Source organism: Akebia trifoliata, chromosome 7 (assembly GCF_017979445.1).
Source record: "Akebia trifoliata isolate Shusen 1 chromosome 7, ASM1797944v1, whole genome shotgun sequence".
NCBI lineage: Eukaryota > Viridiplantae > Streptophyta > Magnoliopsida > Ranunculales > Lardizabalaceae > Akebia > Akebia trifoliata.
The window spans coordinates 20557836-20566037 of record NC_141381.1 but is presented as its reverse complement, the minus strand read 5'-3'; positions in this window follow the sequence as shown (position 1 = coordinate 20566037).

The following is an 8202-nucleotide window of genomic DNA, read 5'->3' as shown; positions in this document are numbered from 1 at the left end:
GTCAAACCATCCTCCGCCATAGAAGGGAGAAAGAACGACGACATCAAGATCTTCAAAACCACCGGATCGATTTCGAAAATCAGTCATCTCGAAATACGAGATACCTTGATTTCTGTGCCATTCACATCGATTTTCGCGCACGTGTTTCAATTCCTTCGAATAGAGATTGCAAGGAACTCTCAATTTCTATTAGTAATCGTAAATTGTGAAAATTTCATTTAGAATTTTATTAAAAATTTGTGGTGAGTTTTCAAAAATATAGAATTCAATTGGTTATTTTAATTAGGATTGTAACCAGTTTTACGTGACTAATCTAACTATTGTGGAAAAGAAATCGATACATGGAGGCAAAAACTCTATCCAACTAGTCATTAAGTCATGCCAATTTGCACACTGGACGCTTCGAACCAAACGGACACACCCTTTCATGACTAAACGTATAAAAAGCAATTGGATCTAAACTGATACACCCTTTAACGCATATATGCAATCGTGGTGATTGCACTTTTATTAAGTAATGTAATGCATCTCTTATATTACAAATTACTAAAGTTCCTTCTTTGATCGGCATTCATAGCAAGGAGATAGCAGCTATTCCATTCGAAGGATATACTGATTTTTACAGTGAATGTCGTGAAGATTGGTCAGATTTATACCATGTGTACCGGTGTCCAAGTAGGCTTCGAAGTTCATGGCTTCCTCCTTACACTGGCTGGGTCAAGCTAAATTTCAGTGGTACAGGTAGCAACGACGTCACCCAAGCAGGTTATGGTGGAATTTTCCACAATGAGAGCAAGGACTGTCTAACTAGCTATGCCAGCCCTCTCAAAGATGCTGATTCAAGTTTTGCAAATGCAGAGGCCTTGACACAAGGTTTGAAATGTCTCAAGTACTTACCGTGTGTTAAGAAATTGGTTGTAGAGGGAGATGACCTTAGCATCATTCGATGGGCTAACCGTAGTATTGATCCCCCAATGAGATTGTGGAAAGCCTTTGATGAGATATATGAAGTGTTGTTAAGCCTTGAGTGTGTAATCCTACATGTTTACGAGGAAGCAAACAGAGTGGCAATTGATTTAGCTAAGATGGGGGCTGAGTTTCCTGACCATCGTTTTTGGGTGAATCCACAGTAAGGATGCAAGGTGATGACCAATTGGTTTTTTTTTTTTTTATCGTTGATTGGTATAATTTGGATATGTTGAGTTAGATTTAGAACCTTATAGATGTTTTTGAAAGGTAAAATTTCATTTTGTGTAAGTTTTTTTTTTTTTTTTGAAATAAGTATACAACTATACAAAGATGAAGTTGTTATAGGATATGACATAAGGACAGACTGGCGAGAACCACCGTGGAGAACACTTCCGAGTTTAGAAACCATTCTTTTCTACAATAGAAAATAAAAATAGATTATGTTGTTCTTTCTATAATTGACTGAAGGACTAAGGAATCCTTAGGCAGACAAAAACCGAATCTGGGACTTGGTACCAAAGAAAAGCCATGTACTGATGGGGGGCCTTTTTGTTTCTTTTTCAAGTAGAGAATCATTGTTATATAAAGCATACTCAGAGTTTAAGACTAGAGAGCTATAATGAGTTCTATACACACAAACAAATGTCAATTTTTTTTTTATGGTTTTTTACGCTTCTCACAACTACTTTTTCCACACCTTCTGATATTTGGTACCGAATCGTCGCCCATTTCCCTATTTTTGGGATTGTGAATGACATGAGTTCACTTTCCACGAGTCTACGGATCACAACTTGTGTATATACATACAACACACTAGCAATAGCAAGAGTACACCCCCAATTAGAGCGCGAAACAAGTTACGTGATTGTGATCCAAGAGCTTATCTTATTGGGCTGTGGACTTCATAGGTGGAGTTTGATTGTGTTCTGTTCCTGGGGGGTCGAAGCACATCAGTTTATCATGCTCCATCTCGGTTTCTTTTTAAAGTAGAAATACATTTCTTTCTTTTTCAGATCTCAATGGATACTATTTGGGTGGTTTTATAAGAATATTAGTCCAAAATTAGAAGAAATATAACTAAGATTTGCTAAATGACTCTAATATAAAAAAGTTCACAAAGACCAGAAAATATCTTCTTTTTTTGTTCCCTTTAAAATTCACACTGTAATACATCTATTTTTATTAAAAGGAAAAAATCAAAGACTACAAATTCTTCAACTACCCAAAAATCAAACATTTTTTACTTATGATCTATTAGAGACTTGATTACTATTGTCCAACTATCAACTGTAATGTGATACAGATCTAAAAAGCACTACATTTTCTACCCTGATTACTTCTTCTATCTCAGCTGTTGGTTTGACCACTAGAATATCATTTCCTATATATCTTTCCCAGGGGATGGGCGTATCAAAATTAACTCTGAGCTCTAAGTGTGGTGGTGGGTCTTTAGGCAGAGACATTTTAAACAAGAAATCAACAATCAAGCCCTTCAAGTTTTAATGATATTAGAAATAGCCTTGTGTTTTTAAATTGTGGGTAGAGTCACACAAGTACTGGACCAAATAATAATTTTAGTTGTGTGGGTAAAAAGTGGTACAAGACATGTGACGTAGATAAGGCGAATATTGATCACATGGCAGATTTAATGCATATCTCAAGACATCAATTGATCTACTTTGAATTAGATTTTACTTGGTTAAGAATGTAATCTTATCCATAACTAGAAAATCCCCTAATTGGCTATGGAGTATCGATTTCTAGATAATGATAGATTTAATAGAGAATCCTGAGTTGTTTGTCTTTTCTTTTGGGGTTTTACTTTTGTATCTATACAAAGAGAGCTATAACGTAAAAGAAGGGGGGAGGAAAAATGAAGAGGAAACTAGGTTTTGTAGATCTTGTAATGGCTTCAAAAATAGTGGAATGGCTTTGTGAAGTCTTGAGACGTAGTTCGGATTTGGATGAACCCCGTGGATAAATCGTGTGTTCTATCTTCTCTCTTTTTTATCTTTTCTTTGATTATTATTATTATTTTTTTTTTTTGTATGATTTGATCATTCATGTGCATCAAAAATTTAAAAAAAAATTTGATCGTCAGGTATAAATCTTGAGGAATCAATGACATCCAAGATTTTACCTTTACAAGCTGGTGTTGTCCATGGGCATGAATCGGGAACTCATGTCAAACCACGATTAAGGGTCTGGATCTCAATAATAAGTAAGGGGTTGCCCCAAGATCAACCCATTCCTGGTCTAATTTGGCTCGAGAGATGGATCATGGATTGTCGAACAAATTATTTGATCACAAGGTGAAGATTGGCAAGATCAATTCAGTGAATTTGTGGCAAATCTTCAATGGGAAGATTCAAATCTATTTTGATTCAATAAAAACAATTGCATGTATGTTCAAATGGATTTGGTTCTTCAAAAACCAATGACTACATCTTTCGGAGGAACTCTAGGCTAAGGGGCACAATCTAAAAACAGATTTGGTTCGTGATCTTATTCACATATTAAAAGAAGCACAGTGTTGTAGTATGTGACTCATATTGAGTGGAACACATATATAGAGAAAGCAAGCGGATGTCGAAGTGGAGAGAAGGGAGTGTTGCGTTCCAAATGGAACAGAATGGAATGATGGCATCTATATTTCAGGATTGTTAGGGACAATTAATAGGTTGGGGGTGCAAGGGCAACACCCCCATGGTACGGTACAGGATTATTATTGGAATTTTCTAACACCTATTATACAGTTAGGGTTTACTATAAATTCATATGATGTAACCCTAATTTGACGTATAGTGAAATTTCAGCCCTTCGCTCATGTGGATGTAGGCACATCGTAGAACCATGTTAAATCTATGTGTTCTTATTTCTTTCTTGTTTTTCTCTTTTCATACTATTCATCATAATTGCCACATGTAACACAACACACAAGTACAAGGCATAAAAATTAATGGCTATAGCAAATATGTTTAGGCTTCGTCAAAGAGGTGAAAGGAGTTGATGAGTTGGTGACTCCATACTTGAAACTTGTAGATTGGGTTAGTATATCTTTGTTTTTTATTTTCATTGCACGTCAAGTTTCAGGGAAAACACATAGCAAACTAGATTCACTAAGGAAGTCCAATCCACATTTTAAGAAGGTCCCAAGCGATTAAGTTTTCACCCCGAGTAACCAAGGGGGAAGTTTAAGTTCAGCCATAAGTGACTTATAGTCCTGAGTAACCTTTGTTATCCTTAGTGGAAAATCATCCCTAAGTGGCTTAGAGGGTCCTGAGTAACCATGTTGAACTAAGTAGTAAATAAATCTTAAGTTCCCAGGAGAGATAACAACTCAACCAGTAGATAGCTCAACTTTGCCGAAAACCAATTCAGTTATACCTGAAGCCAAATGCATTAAGCCCAAAACCAATTCAACTCTTCCCAGAGTCTGCTCAGCTCTACCCGAAACTAGATCATTTCAGCCCAAAAGCAGCTCAACTATGCCTAAAGTCTACTCAGCGCTACCTGAAGCCAAATTAGTTCGATCCAAAATCATCTTAACTCGACCTCACCAATCTCCAACTACGAAAGGGGGCTAATTGTGTGGATAAAAAGTGGTACAAGACACGTGACATAAATAAGACAAATATTGATCACATGGTAGATTTAATGAGTATCTCAAAACATCAATTGTTATATTTTGAATTAGATTATATTTGCTTAAGAATGTAATCTTATCCAAAAATAAAGTCTCATAATTGACTAAGGAGTATTTATTTTTAGATAATGATAGATTTAATAGAGAATCTTGAATTGTTTGTCTTTCCTTTTAGGGTTTGGATTATATATCTATACAAGAAGAGCTACTAGGTAAAACAAAAGGGAAGAAAAAAGAAGGGGAGGAAAAATAAAAAGGAGGTTAGGTTTTGTAGATCTTGTAAGAGTTTCAAGAATAGTAGAATGACTCTTCGGAGCCCGGGGATGGAATCTGGATTTGGGACGAATCCTGTGAATAAATCTTGTGTTTTGTCTTTTCTTTTTTTTTTTCCTTTTCTTTGATTATTTTGTATGTGGTTTTCAGCATTCATGTGCATCAAAAATAATAAAGATTAATCATTAGGGGTAAATCTCAAGGAATCGGCTACATCTGAGATTTTACATCTATAATAGTAATCAAAGACTTGGTCCCCTCCCCACATGTTGATCAATATTAGAGATACACCCTATGTTGGACATGTGGTGTTTTATATTTTAAATGGATTTATCCAATTGACCTGTTTCTTGAATTTTATTTAAAAAAAACTCCCTTGGAGCCTTACTTTATCAAGTTTGTTACAGAACAAACCTTAGATAGGACCCATCATTTTAAAAGATTAAATATCCATAGATAAACACTTCCCTTACTAAATTAGTAAGATTTTAAGACTTACTAAGGGTCGTTTTGCTAACATGGATTACCACATTGGAAATCCAAGACCAAAACCTTCTAGATTTCATGGAAAAAGTTAGATAAAAAAAATTGGGCTTCATCCAAGGTATTGAAAATGAAGGGATACCAAACTTCCGTAGAACTTATCAATTTAAAACTAAAATTCAATGGCAAAATTTCTTTTTTCAAAGTTCATAGAATTTTTCCTTCAACAACCCTGAAAAATGAGATCATGTTTTTGGATGGCACAAGGTGAGCCCAAGGACCCATAATTAGGCTAGTCGGACTGATATCCATAATACCATTAGTACTTATAGAGGGTAATAACCGCACAGTCATCTAGACCGTACACGTGTTTAGGCTGATTAAGTGGTACCATATGCAAATCAGCATACGGAGCGCTACCCAATAAAAGGGCAAGTCAAGGTAGAGATCGCTTGGCCTGGTTAGGAGGGCAGCACAGCACTGAACAAAACTTAGTCTACTAAGCAAGGTAGACCTGCTCAAGGAATACTCTTAATCTTGATATGCACACGTCAAGTCCAGAGATCTCCCTAGTATAGTATATCAAATCCAAAAGATCACCATGCCATTGAGGATCTTGTGAATCAAGGGATTTTTCGGGATCACCTCCAGTGAGAAGGGGATGATTCAGAGGAATGACCTATAAATAATACAATATGCATAGACTTAGGGTCTTTTGGCCGATGGAGAGTCTAACCAATTTTATCTGGTATTCCTCTGCTACTCTAACTTGAGTGTCGGAGAATTTTTGGCAAGTACCGTATCGGTGCTAGAAAGTGGGTGGAAGGAGTGATTTCGAATCTGTGAAGTAGAGTCCATCAACACCGTTCACCAAAATCTGACCCCACAAATCTTACATTGTCTGTGGGATCCCAATAGCATATTGATTTCAATCGAAATAATGAGGAGATCCACTAGAACAACCGTAGTCAATGCACTTGTGGCACCAGCTGCAGGTACTCACCTCTTGATAATGTTAGAAACTAGGAGGAAGCAGTATGATGAGATATAGAAAAAGATGGATGATCTAGTTGAGTAGAATCGAAATCTAAGTATGCGTCTTGAGAACCAACAACAAGCCAAACAAGATCTCCAACAGTGAGATCCTCAATCTCTTATGGAAGACGATCCTGCATCAAATGCAGAAGGCAGTTCTCAACCACTGATCCCCTGTGGGGAGAGAGAAACAAAAGTCATCACTACTACTCGGGTTGAACCCACAGTAGGTTTAACTCGAGAGGATATTAGAGAGATGATCCAAAAGGAGAAAGAGGTGATGAAGAGTATCGATATTGGCACAATTATAATTCAAGTCGTCGGGTATTCAGATATCCCCTTTTACAATAGAGATCTTAGCAAAAGAAATCCCAAAGAAGTTTGTCTACCGTATTTTAACCTTTATTCTGGGACTAAGGACCCAATAGAGCATTTATTCCACTTTTGACAAATGCTCACGCTTTAGGAAGGGAATGAAGGTTTTATGTGCAGGTTGTTCCCTTTTAGTTTGTAGGAAAATGCTCTGACTTGATTCCACAAGTTACCATGTGGATCAATAGCTTCTTTCAAGAAGTTCTGTATCACTTTTGTGACTCCATACTTTGGCAATAGGAAGGTTGGCGGAGATGTAAATGCTCTGTATAACATAAAAATGCAATCTGGAAAGAACCTCAGAGATTTTACATGAAGATTCAAGGAAAAAGCAATGACCTTGGAAAGTTGTGATAAAAGAATGGTGGTAGTGGTGTTCAAGAACTCTTTACCATCAGGCTCGGGGTTATACAAGTCTTTGATGAAGAGGAGACCAGAAACATTAAGTGAATTGTTTGAAAGAGCAGAGAAATACAATATGCTAAAAGATGACCCTCAGAATTCAACTAGGAGGAGTAAGGTCATACATACTGTGGCAAAACCCACCAAACAAACAGCCACAACAACAGAGCAAAAAGATATCACTCAAGCATGACAAAGAACGGATGAGGGATGGGATGTATTTCCTTATGCCGCCTAGTAAAATTCAACCCCTCATTGAGAACGAATCGTATTTTGAGTGGCCAGCACCTCTCCATCGGGATCAAATAAAGCAAGGTGAACGATACTGCAAGTATCATAGGGGGCGAGCCCATAGCACCAATAGTTGCCAAGCCTTGAGAAGATTTTTGCAAAGATTGGCAGAACATGACAGACTGAGTGACTTGCCCAGAAGGCAGAAAGAGAATCCCCCTCGAGACAGGATTTAGAGGCCTAATCAACTACCTGATGAAGGATAGGACGAAAGGGCAATAGTCATTCATGTAGTCCTAAAGCAATAACCAAAAAGGTCAGGCCTAAATAAGTTTGATAAGAGATACAAAAAATAGTGAGCAAAGCACCTTGCTCATGTCTACACAACGAGGAGTGGTCCCATAGAGTAGACGGAGCCCTACAGAGATCAGACCGTGGCTTTCATGGAAAAAGACTTAGAGGGGGTAGCAAGGCCACATTATGATGCATTGATGGTAACTCTCCAGATAGACACTTTCACTCTCAAAAGGGTACTGATCGACAATGACAGCTCAATCGATATCCTGTATGCCTCAGCCTTTTTAAAACTGAGTCTTAATAGAGGCATGCTCACCCAAGTAGGAACCCCTCTAATTGGGTTCAATCAGAAGACGATCCAACCATGGGAAGAGAGAGTTTTGCCTGTGTAGGTAGGACCGATAACTTTGATAACTAGGTATATGGTCGTTGAAGTAAGCTCTCCTTACAATGCTATACTAGGTATATGGTGGACCCATAAAATGAGAGTTGTA